The sequence below is a fragment of the Lathyrus oleraceus genome, chromosome 2 (genome assembly GCF_024323335.1).
Source record: "Lathyrus oleraceus cultivar Zhongwan6 chromosome 2, CAAS_Psat_ZW6_1.0, whole genome shotgun sequence".
Lineage (NCBI taxonomy): Eukaryota > Viridiplantae > Streptophyta > Magnoliopsida > Fabales > Fabaceae > Lathyrus > Lathyrus oleraceus.
Genome location: NC_066580.1, coordinates 9,634,497 through 9,649,024, shown reverse-complemented (window position 1 = coordinate 9,649,024; position 14,528 = coordinate 9,634,497).

Here is a 14,528-nt window from a genome sequence, read left to right as displayed (position 1 = left end):
TGTGAATGTATATGTTATGTATGAAATTGTGAATGGACTGTTTATGGCTTAGAGTGTGAGCATATGTCCATTGTGGATTATTGTTGATGATTTTGCATTGCTAGGTGATTTAGCATGCATATTGTGGCCTTATGGTGGTAGCTAATTCCCATGGTGAGGAATTAGTGAGTTAGTCATTATGGACTGTTGTTGATGTTTGCATGCTAGGTGAATTAGCGTGCATAGCATAGCCCTTGGGGTGGTAGCTAATTCCCATGGTGAGGAATTAGTGAGTGAGTCACTAGGTCTCAAATGAGTGGGACTAGTGGGCTTGGTAGCCGTACCTAGATTTGGTCGGTGAGGTTGAACTATATGTTCACGAATAGTCGGTACCGCATGCATGGAGTCTCATTGCATAATATATGGCGTATGATATGAATGGATGTATTCCAATATTATACGTGTGTTTGTGTTGATATTGAGTATGAGTATGAGTTGCATTGGTATTGAATATGATATTTGAGTTGATGTGCCGTTACTGAATGTGTGATGTGATTAGGGTGATTAATGTGTTAAATTACTTAACATGACATGATATTTTATAATGCTTATTATATCGATTGAGGACTCACCCTTACAACTATTTTTCAGGTAACGAGCAGTGATTGAGTAGAAGCTAGTGCTTGGGTCTAGTGTAGTCTCCTTAGTGGGTCATGCTCTGATAGATGTAACATCGGGACGGGATGTTTTACCTTGTTGAATAATTTTACATGTAATGTGTTACATGCTTTGAATGATTGATTTGATTTCTATCCGCTGCGTATTGTGCAAATGCTTTACGTTTTGAATTAATAAAAGAGCATGACAGTTATTATGGCAAATGTTGTGAAGTGATTGTGTGACACCCTTAATTGCACCTTTACTCTGATGTATATATATAATTGTTGTTTTAATTAAATATTTGGGGGTATTTTAGAAGGGTGTTACATTAGTGGTATCAGAGCATGGTCGGTCGAGTCGAGTCGTAATTATTCTGTTTCCCCTGTACGTGATAGGTGTTGTGTAACCCTATCAGTACTTATTGTTTTATCTTGTTGGGTTCTCAGAATAGAGATGGCTGGAAGAGGTAGAGACGATGCTGCGATTGCTGAGGCTCTGGGTATGCTAGCTGGAGTACTTGGAGGGAATCCGAATGTTGTGGGAATGGGAGCTGCTCGTCAACTGAGTGAGTTCCAGAAGAACAATCCTCCAATGTTCAAGGGAGCATACGATCCAGATGGTGCTCAGAAGTGGTTGAAGGAAATCGAGAGGATCTTCCGAGTGACTGAGTGTGCCGATAACCAGAAGGTCAGGTTCGGTACGCATATGCTGTCAGAGGAAGCAGATGATTGGTGGGTTGCTACCCGCTCTGAGTTGGAAGCTGCTGGGGATGCTGAGATCACTTGGGCTGTGTTCAGAGAGAGATTCCTGAGGAAGTACTTTCCAGAAGATGTCAGAGGAAAGAAAGAGATAGAGTTCTTAGAATTGAAGCAGGGTAACAGGTCTGTTACTGAGTATGCTGCTAAGTTCACAGAGCTGTCGAAATATTACACTCCCTATGATGAGGCTACTGGGGAATTTTCAAAGTGTGTGAAGTTTGAGAACGGGTTGCGTCCCGAGATTAAGCAGGCTATTGGGTATCAGCGGATTAGAGTGTTTTCTGACTTGGTGGACTGTTGCAGAATTTTTGAACAGGATACCAAGGCCAGAGCGGAGAGCTATCAGCAGAGGGTTGATAGGAAAGGCAAGAATCAGAATGATCGTGGAAAACCGTATGCAGCTGGCAAAGGTTTCCAGAGGCAGAGTGGAATGAAGAGGCCTAGTGGGGGAGACTCCAATGCTCCTGCTAAGTGTTACAGGTGTGGTCAGGCTGGACATCGTATCCATGAGTGTACCAGTACTGAGAAGAAGTGTTTCAAGTGTGGAAAAGGTGGTCACTTGGCTGCAGAGTGCCGGTTGAAGACTGTGACTTGTTTCAACTGTGGAGAGGTGGGTCATATCAGTCCACAGTGTCCTAAGCCAAAGAGAGAGAACCAGTCGGGAGGCAAGGTCTTTGCTTTATCGGGTTCTGAGACTTCTGCAGATGATCGTTTGATCCGAGGTACGTGTTATATTAATGGCTTTCCTCTTGTAGCTATTATTGACACAGGTGCGACTCATTCCTTTATATCTTTGGATTGTGCTGTGAAACTTAAGTTAGAGATATCTGAGATGCATGGAAGTATGGTGATTGATACTCCTGCGAAGGGTTCAGTGACTACTACTTCAGTTTGTTTAAATTGTCCTTTGAGTATTTTTGGTAGAGACTTTGGGGTGGACCTCGTGTGTCTTCCACTAGTGCAGATTGATGTTATCCTGGGTATGAACTGGTTGGTGTTTAACCGAGTTTATATCAACTGTTTTGATAAGACTGTGATCTTTCCTGAGATTGAGGAAGGAAAGAGTTTGTTTCTATCAGCAAGGCAGGTGGATGAGGCAGTAGCAGATGGGGCAGAGTTGTTTATGCTGTTAGCGACTTTGGAGGCTAAAGATAAACTGGTGATTTGCGATCTAGCCGTGGTGTGTGATTTTCCTGATGTGTTTCCTGAAGAAGTGAATGAATTGCCGCCAGAGTGTGAAGTTGAGTTCTCGATTGATTTGGTACCTGGTACTAGGCCGATATCGATGGCTCCGTACCGTATGTCTGCTGTTGAGTTAACTGAATTGAAGAGTCAGCTGGAAGATCTGTTGGATAAGAAATTTATTCGTCCGAGTGTGTCACCGTGGGGTGCACCAGTGTTATTGGTTAAGAAGAAAGAAGGTACTATGAGGTTGTGTGTGGACTACAGGCAACTGAATAAAGTGACGATCAAGAATCGGTATCCTTTGCCGAGGATTGATGATTTGATGGATCAGTTGGTTGGTGCGAGTGTGTTCAGCAAAATAGATTTGAGATCAGGGTATCATCAGATACGTGTGAAAACTGAGGATATTCAGAAGACTGCTTTCAGAACAAGGTATGGACATTATGAGTATTCTGTGATGCCTTTTGGTGTGACTAATGCGCCTGGAGTATTTATGGAGTATATGAATAGGATTTTCCATCCGTACCTAGACAAGTTTGTTGTGGTGTTTATTGACGATATTTTGGTGTATTCGAAATCTGAAGAAGAGCATGCTGAGCATTTGAGAGTGGTTTTAGGAGTTCTACGAGAAAAGAAGTTATTTGCTAAACTATCCAAGTGTGAATTTTGGTTAGAAGAGGTCAGTTTTCTTGGTCATGTGATTTCAAGAGGTGGTGTTGCTGTTGATCCTTCTAAGATAGAAGCGGTATCTAAGTGGGAAGCTCCGAAGTCTGTTGCTGAGATTCGAAGTTTCCTTGGTTTGGCTGGTTATTATAGGAAGTTCATTGAGGGATTTTCTAAGTTGGCGTTACCGTTGACGATGTTGACTAGAAAGGGGCAAGCGTTTGTTTGGGACTCAAAATGTGAAGAAGGTTTCCAAGAGTTAAAGAGAAGGTTAACTACTGCTCCTATTCTGATATTACCAAGTCCGTCGGAACCGTTTGAGGTTTACTGTGATGCTTCATTGTTGGGTTTGGGTGGTGTTTTGATGCAGAATAAGCAGGTTATAGCTTATGCTTCGAGACAACTGAGGGTTCATGAGAGGAACTACCCGACGCACGATTTAGAGTTGGCAGCTGTGGTTTTTGTTCTGAAGTTATGGAGGCATTACTTGTACGGGTCAAGATTTGAGGTTTTTAGTGACCATAAAAGTTTAAAGTATTTGTTTGATCAGAAAGAGCTGAATATGAGACAGAGGAGATGGTTAGAGTTTCTGAAGGATTATGACTTTGGTTTGAATTACCATCCGGGTAAAGCAAACGTAGTGGCTGATGCATTGAGTCGGAAAGCATTACACATGTCTATGTTAATGGTTAAAGAATTGGATTTAATTGAGCAGTTTAGAGACTTGAGTTTGGTGTGTGAGAGTACTCACAATAGTGTTAAATTGGGAATGTTGAAGTTAACGAGTGGTATTCTGGATGAGATTAGAGAGGGTCAGAAATCCGATGTGCTTTTGGTTGATAAGTTGACTCTAGTGAATCAAGGTCAAGGTGGTGAATTCAGAGTTGATGAGAATGGTGTTTTGAAATTTGGTAATCGGGTGTGTATTCCGGATGTTACCGAACTTAAGAAGAGTATTCTTGAGGAAGGACATCGTAGTGGCCTGAGTATTCATCCTGGGGCTACTAAGATGTATCATGATTTGAAAAAGTTATTTTGGTGGTGTAGAAGCAAGCTTCAATCCAAGAAGTATTTTGATGAAGACAACTTGCATCAATGCAAAAAGAGAAGAGCTACAAAGTTATCTCAAGCATCAAGTATCCAAAGCCGCATATGCATTTTTGATCAAGCTTCATTTTCAAGACACCATTTGGCAAGATTGTTGATTCACTTCTTAGGTATATCTAACTCACTCTTAGATTAGTATACAAGTGTTCAACAATTATGATCTGCATTTGCATCTTTTAACATAACCATTTGTTAACACCTTGAAATGCAAGACACATTTATTTTTAAGTATTTTTCTGCATTTCAACAGTGTTAACCGGTTAACCATATGGGTTAACCGGTTAACAGCCCAAATTTTCAAATTCTTTGTTAACGTTTGCATGCGTTAACCGGTTAACCCATATGGTTAACCGGTTAACACTGTTCGTTACAGCAAAAATGGCTTTGAAAAATTATATCTTTTCATCAATGTTCATGAGGGAAATGATACCTCTTTGAAAAGGTATTTTGGCAATATAAATTATTGAATTTTCAAAATGAATTTTCACCTCCAAGAATTTTCATACAAACTTAAAATAAATCACTCTCTCATATTTTTCCTAAAATAATTTTTGAAAGTGTTCTTAATAAAAAAATTTCATCTCATTCTTTTGTTGAACACTTGCATATTATCTTTTGAGTGGCTTATTTATCTAAGGAGAAGATCAATCAAGAGAAGATTGATATCACTACATCTTTGTTAAAATCATTCATAGAATTATTTCTGTTTGACTTGTGATCCAGGATTGTTGGACACAAGGGTTGGTGTTGAAGAGGATTGTTCTTCATACACTTGTTTGTCTATAGGTTAGATAGTAGGCATCACCGTTTGTGTGAATAGGCTGTACCATATTCTAACTATAGTGAATTCTCTTTCGTGTGAAAGGGGAGTGGATGTACCTTCGGATTGTGAAGGGAACCACTATAATTTCCGGTGTCGTTTACTTTCCGCATTTTAATTTTCCGCACTTAAACAAAAATATCCAAAAACCGGAAACTAGATCGAAGAAATTTTTATCACCTAATTCACCCCCCCTCTTAGGCGCTTTTACAACTTACATTTGGCATCAGAGCAAGTTATAGGTAACTTGTTCCTAGAGATCCAGCATGGCTTCCGCAAGCATAAATCCGGTTTTCAAAGACGGTGGAAGTAGCAACAAGCCCCCACTCTTCTCCGGAGAATATTTCGATTTCTGGAAAATAAGAATGAAGGCACATCTTGAGGCCCAAGGAGAAGGTATATGGGAAGCAGTTGAAGAAGGTCCACACAAACCAGTGAATGTGGTGAATGGAGTTGGTACCCCAAAGTTGAAAAACACTTATGACGAAGATGATAAGAAAAGGATTCTGAATGAGAAGAAGGCAATCAACATACTCCAAAGCGCTCTCAGTATGGACGAGTTCTTCCGTATATCTCAATGTAAATCGGCAAAGGAGATTTGGGACACCTTGGTTGAAACACATGAAGGAACCACCGAAGTGAAGAGATCGAGGCTAAACACCCTAAGTCAAGAATATGAAATGTTCCGCATGCAGCCCGGTGAATCTATAGTTGCCTTACAAAAGAGATTCGTCCATCTAACAAATCACTTGATCGCTCTGGGTAAAACTTTCACTAATGATGATCTCAACCTGAAAGTCCTAAGATCCTTGACAAGAGAATGGCAACCGAAAGTGACCGCTATTTCGGAAAAGAAGAGTCTCTCAACAATGACATCCGCGTCTCTATTTGGAAAACTTCAAGAACACGAATTGGAACTTGGAAGGCTCGAGAAGCACGAAAGTCAAGAAAAGAAGTCCAAGGGAATTGCCCTGAAGGTTGATTCAAAAAGGGACAAAGATGATGAGACATCCGAAGATGAGAACTTTATGCTTCTTGTAAAGAAGCTTGGTAAGTTTTTTAATAAAAATAAAAATTCCTCTTATCCTAAAAAGAATAACCATTTCAGGAAAAAGGAAGCATCCACATCAATGCAAGACGTTACATGTTATGAATGTGGACAGCAAGGTCACATAAAGCCGGACTGCCCAAAACTTGCAAAGAAAGGAGGATTCAAAGGCAAGAAGGAATTCAAAAACAAAAAGGCTTACGTCGCTTGGGACGATAATGAGATCAGTTCATCTTCGGAATCGGAAAGCGATGAATGTGCGAACATGGCTCTTATGGCTTCACATCACTCCGATGAAGAAATCGATGAGGTTAGTAGCAATTTTTCAATTTATGACAATGACGCACAAGATGTTATAAATGAACTCTTAAAAGAATGCAAGACATTGTATAAAAGTATTTCATCCCAAAAGAAACAAATTTCATCCTTAGAAGAAAAAAATACTGCTTTGGAAAAATATATTGAAAGTGGAAAACAAAAGTTGATGGATGAAAAACAAAGTCTTGCATGTAAGAATTGTGAATCTTTATCTTTTCAAATTGTTCAACTTAAAAGAGTTTTAGAAAGATATGAAAAAGGTCAAATTGGGTTGGAAGAAATTCTTAAACACCAAAGGTATTCTAATGACAAAAGTGGATTAGGATATTCTAAGTTTTCTAAACCAAGCACAAATAAGACCATTTTTGTTAAAGCAAGTGAACAAGTTGCAAAAGAGAAAGTAAACAATTCTAAAATTATGCATCAAAGTCATAAAAAGAAAATGATTGCTAAGAAGAAGAATTATGTTCCTAGATATAGAAGTAATTTTCAACCGACTTGCTTTTATTGTGGAATCAAAGGGCACACACCTAATGCTTGTTATGTGCGAAACTTTAGCGTTCCAACAGGGCATTATGTGTGGGTTAAAAAGGGTACTAACTACCAAGGACCCAAAGCAATTTGGGTACCTAACAAAACTTGATTTTGTTTTGTAGGTATGCTTGAAGACAACCTCTAATCAATGGTATCTTGATAGCGGGTGTTCAAAGCATATGACGGGCGACTTCGACAAATTTTCACATCTATTTTTAAAGGCCAAAGGATATGTTACATACGGTGATGACACCAAAGGGAAGATCCTTGGAGTAGGAACCATTGGAGCACCTCCCGCTACCATCATCGAAGATGTCCTTTATGTTGAAGGCCTAAAGCACAATTTACTAAGTATAAGTCAATTGTGTGACAAAGGGTTCCGAATAAATTTCACAAAAGATGAATGTGTGATAGAGCATGAAGTCACCCATGACATCTTGCTAAAAGAAAAGCGATGCTTTCAAGGCTTTCAAAAAATATGCAAAACAAATTCAGAATGAGAAGTCTCTTTCAATAGTCTCCATTAGAAGTGACCACGGGGGAGAATTTCAAAACACATTCTTTGAAGAATTTTGCGAAAAGCACGGAATTTCCCACAACTTCTCTGCACCACGAACACCACAACAAAACGGTGTCGTAGAGAGAAAGAACAGATCCTTGGTGGAACTCGCAAGAACGATGCTCAGCGACTCCAACCTTCCTAAATATTTTTGGGCGGACGCAGTTAGCACAGCATGCTTTGTTAGCAACCGTGTCAACATTCGGCCGATTCTCAAAAAGACTCCGTATGAGCTTTTCAAAGGAAGGAAGCCCAATATATCTTTCTTTCACATCTTTGGGTGCAAATGTTTTGTCCTCAACAATGGAAAGGACAATCTTGGTAAGTTTGATGAGAAATCCGACGAAGGTATCTTCCTTGGCTACTCCCTTTCTAGTAAGGCCTTTAGAATTTTCAATAAAAGAACTCTTACTATTGAAGAATCAACGCATGTATGTTTTGATGAAACTAACCCCTCGAAAGAGGATAACCTTGTTATTGATGATGATGATGATATAATAGATGTATCACAAAAGGAACTTTCAAATGATCAATCCATTCCACAAGGAGATGGCTCACCAATCATTGAAGAACATCATGATCTACCGAAAGAATGGAAGACTCATAGAGATCACCCCATCGATAAAGTTATTGGTGATATTAGCCAAGGCGTTGCAACCCGACTAAATCTCAAAGATGCTTGTCTCAACATGGCTTTTGTGTCTCAAATAGAACCAACCAAAGTCGATGAAGCCTTAGGCGACGATCAATGGATAGTAGCAATGCAAGAAGAACTCAACCAATTCGAAAGAAATCAAGTTTGGAGTCTTGTACCAAGACCGGACAACAAGCACATCATTGGAACAAGATGGGTCTTCAAGAACAAACTTGATGAGAATGGGATCATAGTTCGTAACAAAGCAAGATTGGTCGCACAAGGATACAACCAACAAGAAGGAATTGATTTTGATAAGACGTTCGCTCCGGTAGCAAGGTTAGAAGCAATTCGATTATTACTTGCTTTTGCTTGTTCTATGAACTTTCAATTGTTTCAGATGGATGTCAAAAGCGCTTTCCTAAATGGCTATATCAATGAAGAAGTCTACGTCAAACAACCTCCGGGTTTTGAAGACTTCAAGAACCCTTCACATGTTTACAAGTTGAAGAAAGCACTATATGGTTTAAAGCAAGCACCGAGAGCATGGTATGACCGCCTCAGCAACTTTCTTTGTGAAAAGGGTTTTGTAAAAGGAAAGGTTGACAAGACTTTATTCATAAAGAAGATCAAGGGTAACACCTTATTGGCTCAAGTCTATGTCGACGACATCATCTTCGGTTCAACAAATAAAGATCTTTGCGAAGAGTTTTCAACCATGATGCAAGGAGAATTCGAGATGTCCATGATGGGAAAATTGAACTATTTTCTTGGACTACAAATCAAGCAAACCAAGGATGGCATCTTCATCAACCAATCCAAGTATTGCAAGGAATTATTGAAAAGATTCGATATGGATAGTTGCAAAGTGATGTCCACTCCGATGGGATCCGGAACGTACGTTGATCAAGATGAATCCGGAATGTCAATAGATATTACAAAATATCGAGGTATGATTGGTTCATTACTATATTTGACGGCAAGCCGTCCTGACATTATGTTCAGTGTATGTTTGTGTGCACGCTTTCAAGCAAACCCGAAGGAATCGCATCTCACCGCCGTGAAGAGGATTATGAAATATCTCAAAGGATCAACGAACGTCGGACTATGGTATCCAAAAGGTAGTACATGTTCCTTGATTGGTTATTCTGATGCCGACTATGCAGGCTGTAAGACCGATAGAAAAAGCACAAGTGGTACCTGTCACATTCTCGGGAATGCACTAGTGTCGTGGGCATGCAAGAAGCAAGCATGTGTCGCACTTAGCACGGCCGAAGCAGAGTACATTGCAGCAGGCAGTTGTTGTGCACAAATTTTATGGCTCAAGCAACAACTTCTGGATTTTGGTATAGACCTCGGCTGCATTCCTCTTCGATGCGATAACACAAGTGCCATCAACATCACAAAGAACCCGGTCATGCATTCAAGGACGAAGCACATAGATATCCGACATCATTTCCTCCGAGATCACGTGCTTAACGGAGATGTAGATGTTACGTTCGTGGATACACATAACCAACTCGCTGACATATTCACAAAACCATTGGCTAAAGAGCAATTCTTCAAAATTCGGCGAGAACTCGGTATTCTCAATGAAGGTGACATCTAACCTTGTCTTCAAATTACTTGTTATGTGGTATAGTTGCTAAAAATGTGTTTACTTTCAATTTTTATGTTATGCATGCTAGCACTTCTTTTTCGCCGTTTTCCGTTTTTCTCACTTTCGCATGTCCAAATATTATCCGTTTTAAAATATTTTTCAATCGAAAGTTGCGTATTGATAAGTGCTAACACTTTGTGCAAAAATTTTGAAAATATTTTTTCCCGATTCTTCCTAACGGAGCTGCTGTTTTTTCTCTATTTTTTGAAAAATTCAGTCCGTTAACCGGTTAACTGTATAGGTTAACCGGTTAACGCCTCCCAACAGCAACTCTGTTTTTCGTTTTAAAATACAGAACGTTTTATTTAATTGTGTTATTTTTTTTGTGTGGGTTTATGTTCATTGCATGTGCTTTGTTCTTTCACCTACTCCTCATAACTCTTTCCTCCCTCATTACTCACCATAAACCCTTCATCTCTTTACATTCAACTTTCATATCTCTCAAACCCCTTTTCCGAAAATCCATCTCTAAACCCTAGAATCTTCATCTTCTTCATGGCTCCACCAAGAATGGGAAAGGCTCCTGTCTCATCTTCTAGCAGTGAAGAGGAAGAGTTGAAAATGGAAACTGCCAAGAAAAGGAGAATGGACTTCAAGGTCAGGGTTCGACATCTGCTTAAGGGTAAGTATGTGAATCTCAAATCCTTCACTACTTTCTCTTTTCCTGAGTTGTTGAAGTTTCAAGGATTGCATGAGTTCATCACTGATGATGGGAAAATTTACACTGACTTGGTAAAGTCCTTTCTGAATCATTTTACTTTAAATCTAAATACTGATGAACAACACATGCTGTCTGCAACTGTTAGAGACTGTGAAATTGTTACCGACCTTGGGACGTTGGCTGCGTCTCTTAAGATTCCTTATTCAGGTTTTTTCCTACGAAAAGGTGTTAATCATGAGGAAGGAAAATGGGCTCAGTATGATAAGATGGAATACTACTACTCTATCTGCAGATTTCCCAGGGAGGTGGTTGTGTCGGGACAGCGCACTTCTCGCATACTTTGCTATGCTAAGAATCTGTCGGTTGACGATCGTATGCTGCATTATGTTATCTGCCATGTCCTGCTGCCCAAGGATTCCAACCTGTCTCAAATCAATGATTTGGAAATGCAAGTTCTGTTTGCAGTGAAGAACAAGATCCGAGTTAATTGGCTGCCCACCATGTTGTATCATTTGCGACAGCAACTTTCTCTCAAGACAAGGCTGCCATACGGTCGCCTTATCTCAAGGATTTTGGAACTCACAGATATGGAAATCGGACGAGAACCTTTTTTGGCTATGACCACTACCGCAAATGAAATCAACGGCGTTACCATCATGAAAAATACTGGAATTATTCAAAGCAACGACGGCTCCTACAAATATGATGATGGCTCCTCCTCTTCAAACTTCCCTATTCCGGAAGGTGGCATTTCCAATGAGTTTCTCTATACTACCATGATGAGCCACCACCGTGAGACCACCCGTGCTATCAAGAGTCTTCGGAACCTTGTGTTGAGTTCCCGCAACCTTCCCGTAGAAGATGATGAAGGTGCTGACGGTAGTGAAGCGGATGGTGAGGAGGATGAGGCCGGTTCGGAAGAAGAATAAAGCACTATGTTCTTTTTCTTTGTTTATGTTTTCTGTTATATGCTGTTCTAGTGTTTTTATTGTTAAACTATGTTTATGCTTGTCATGTCTACCAAACACTTAACTTTTAAATCCATTTTTATTCTGTCATACCTTGTGATTCAATGTTTATCTGATAATCGCAAAATGTATGTTTACTTGTATGCTTTTTCCTTAAGTCTCTTCCTTTTTGCTAATGACAAAGGGGGAGAAGACTTGTTTCTCTAATGGTTTTCTATGCAGAATTGTTGTATGCCTCTCATTTAGGGGGAGTTCTTAAATTTAGGGGGAGAAATCATCTTAGAGAAACTCCACTTGCTGCATCTATCTCAAAGTGGTTGTCATCATCAAAAAGGGGGAGATTGTAGAAGCAAGCTTCAATCCAAGAAATATTTTGATGAAGACAACTTGCATCAATGCAAAAAGAGAAGAGCTACAAAGTTATCTCAAGCATCAAGTATCCAAAGCCGCATATGCATTTTTGATCAAGCTTCATTTTCAAGACACCATTTGGCAAGATTGTTGATTCACTTCTTAGGTATATCTAACTCACTCTTAGATTAGTATACAAGTGTTCAACAATTATGATCTGCATTTGCATCTTTTAACATAACCATTTGTTAACACCTTGAAATGCAAGACACATTTATTTTTAAGTATTTTTCTGCATTTCAACAGTGTTAACCGGTTAACCATATGGGTTAACCGGTTAACAGCCCAAATTTTCAAATTCTTTGTTAACGTTTGCATGCGTTAACCGGTTAACCCATATGGTTAACCGGTTAACACTGTTCGTTACAGCAAAAATGGCTTTGAAAAATTATATCTTTTCATCAATGTTCATGAGGGAAATGATACCTCTTTGAAAAGGTATTTTGGCAATATAAATTATTGAATTTTCAAAATGAATTTTCACCTCCAAGAATTTTCATACAAACTTAAAATAAATCACTCTCTCATATTTTTCCTAAAATAATTTTTGAAAGTGTTCTTAATAAAAAATTTTCATCTCATTCTTTTGTTGAACACTTGCATATTATCTTTTGAGTGGCTTATTTATCTAAGGAGAAGATCAATCAAGAGAAGATTGATATCACTACATCTTTGTTAAAATCATTCATAGAATTATTTCTGTTTGACTTGTGATCCAGGATTGTTGGACACAAGGGTTGGTGTTGAAGAGGATTGTTCTTCATACACTTGTTTGTCTATAGGTTAGATAGTAGGCATCACCGTTTGTGTGAATAGGCTGTACCATATTCTAACTATAGTGAATTCTCTTTCGTGTGAAAGGGGAGTGGATGTACCTTCGGATTGTGAAGGGAACCACTATAATTTCCGGTGTCGTTTACTTTCCGCATTTTAATTTTCCGCACTTAAACAAAAATATCCAAAAACCGGAAACTAGATCGAAGAAATTTTTATCACCTAATTCACCCCCCCTCTTAGGCGCTTTTACAACTTACAGGTGGCCGGGAATGAAAAGAGAAATTGCGAGTTTTGTTTATTCTTGTTTGACTTGTCAAAAGTCAAAGATTGAGCATCAGAAGCCGTCTGGGCTAATGCAACCGTTGGCTATTCCAGAGTGGAAGTGGGATAGTATCAGTATGGATTTTGTTTCGGGTTTACCGAGGACGATTAAGAATTTTGAAGCTATTTGGGTGATTGTTGACAGATTGACAAAATCGGCTCATTTCATTCCAATCAGAATGGATTATCCGTTAGAGAGATTAGCTGAGTTGTATATTGAGAAGATTGTAAGTTTGCATGGTATTCCGTCTAGTATTGTTTCGGACAGAGATCCTAGATTTACATCGAAGTTCTGGGAAGGTTTGCAGAGGGCTTTGGGAACTAAGCTGAGATTGAGTTCTGCATATCATCCGCAGACTGATGGTCAGACTGAGAGGACGATTCAGTCACTGGAGGATCTTTTGAGGGCTTGTGTTTTGGAAAAGGGAGGTGTTTAGGATAGTTATTTACCTTTGATTGAGTTCACCTACAACAATAGTTTTCATTCGAGCATTGGTATGGCACCGTTTGAAGCTTTGTATGGTAGGAGATGTCGGACACCTTTATGTTGGTATGAGTCCGGTGAGAGTGTTGTGGTTGGACCGGAGATTGTTCAACAAACTACGGAAAAGATTAAGATGATTCAAGAGAAGATGAGGATTGCTCAGAGTCGTCAGAAGAGTTATCACGACAAGAGGAGGAAGTCACTTGAGTTTCAAGAGGGAGATCACGTGTTTCTTCGTGTTACTCCGATAACTGGGGTTGGTCGAGCTTTGAAGTCGAAGAAGTTGACACCTCGATTTATTGGTCCTTATCAGATTTTGGAGAGGATAGGGGAGGTAGCCTATCGTATCGCTTTACCGTCGTCGCTTGCGAACTTGCATGAGGTTTTTCATGTGTCTCAGTTGAGGAGGTACATTCCAGATCCGTCGCATGTAGTCCAAGTAGATGATGTACAGGTGAGAGATAACCTGACTGTTGAAACATCACCTATGAGGATCGAGGATCGAGAGTTGAAGCAGTTGCGGGGTAAAGAGATTGCCTTGGTGAAGGTAGCTTGGGGAGGACCAGCAGGTGGCAATGTGACTTGGGAACTTGAGAGTCAGATGAAGGAGTCTTATCCTGAGTTATTCGCTTGAGGTATGTTTTCGAGGACGAAAACTCTTTTAGTGGGGGAGAGTTGAAACACCCCGATAAAAATAAGATAATTATTTAATTTAAGTTAATATTATATTTATTAATTTAATTAAATAATTGGAATTTTTGGATTATTATTATTATTATTATTATTATTATTGGAATAATAATTATTGGAATAAAAGTTGGAAATAAGAAAAAGAGTCCATTTGGTAAAGAAAGGGTTTTCACGTGAAAAACAGAGAAGCGGCTGAAAAGAGGAAAAAGGGCAAAGAGACAGAGCAAGAGGAAGAAGGTTGGAGAAGAGAAAAGCTTGGAGCTTAAAGATTCGCCGGATTAACTCAGGTAA